We start from the raw sequence: 1277 nt of genomic DNA, 5'->3' as shown, positions 1-1277 counted from the left end.
GGTATTTGATTATCCAAAAAACAACTTAACAGAAAATAGTATTTCTAAATTCTAAAAAAAAAAAAAAAAAATCTTAACCTAAACATTCTCACAGCCTGACAGGTTTGATATAATATTTACCTAAAATGTAAATATTAATTGAAAAAAAACTACAAAATCCTTGAAAGCTGTAAATGAAAGAAATATCTCTGAATTGTGAAGTATTTTTAAATAAGTTAGAATTTCAGTTTATCTGGCTATTTCATATACAGTACTTTACTGCCACAGTAAACTTCCACTGATATGAAAGTGTTAATCTTTTCTGTCCCACAAATATAAAAATCTAGAAACGTTATTGTTCAGTATGCTAGCAAACAAAATGCACAATTTCTCAAGATTTTCATTAAAACAAAAGAAGAAAATAATGAAATGCAAATTTAACTTGAATTTACAGTGAATGTGACATAACAGTTATTTGATTAAATAGCTTATCAGCCAATATCATATTTTTAAATTCTTTCTGAACTAGATGTATTTGTAATTACCTGTTTACAGTGTTGTAACTGCCTTTACTTTCCACTAAGTAGCCTGCAATACAATAGTACAGATGTTAGGAGGATAAGTAGTGAATTTCTCCACATTCTTTACAGAACATTGTTATCTTGAAAGGGTGTTTTTTGTTTTGTTTTACATGGTTGGTGGCTATAAAGAGAATTCACTAAATTTTCTGCTTTATTTTTGAAATGGCTAATACAAATACCACCGCCTTTGTATCTTTAATTGTTTAAGCACATTTACATAGTTGGTGATAGATATTTAATAAACAATCAATAATTTCACACATAAAAATATTGTGTATAAATTAATAGGAAGATTAGAATAGGATGCACATTTTTAAAACATAGTACAAACTTTTAATCAGAAGGACTCATTTTATAATTAAAACTGGAAAACTGAGTGTGATAAAAATTACAGATTTTAATTGAACAGAATAGCTAATTAATATAATTAAAAACTACACTTGTATAATAAAGTCCAATCCAACTACGACAAACATAAGTCAGTTGTAAACTTGTAAAAACATCCTTTTATCTGCCCAAATGAGTATGTTCTAGCTATATCATGATCACATGGAACACTGTGTCGCCCAGGTGGTTAGGGCGCTCGACTCGCAATCTGAGGGTCACGGGTTCGAATCCCCATCACACCAAACATGATCGCCCTTTCAGCCGTGGGGGCATTATAATGTTACGGTCAATCCCACTATTCGTTGGTAAAAGTTGGTGGTGGGTGGTGAT

The sequence above is a fragment of the Limulus polyphemus genome, unplaced genomic scaffold, assembly GCF_000517525.1.
Source record: "Limulus polyphemus unplaced genomic scaffold, Limulus_polyphemus-2.1.2 Scaffold3982, whole genome shotgun sequence".
NCBI lineage: Eukaryota > Metazoa > Arthropoda > Merostomata > Xiphosura > Limulidae > Limulus > Limulus polyphemus.
The sequence above is the reverse complement of the archived record's forward strand: the minus strand, read 5'-3'. Positions refer to the sequence as shown.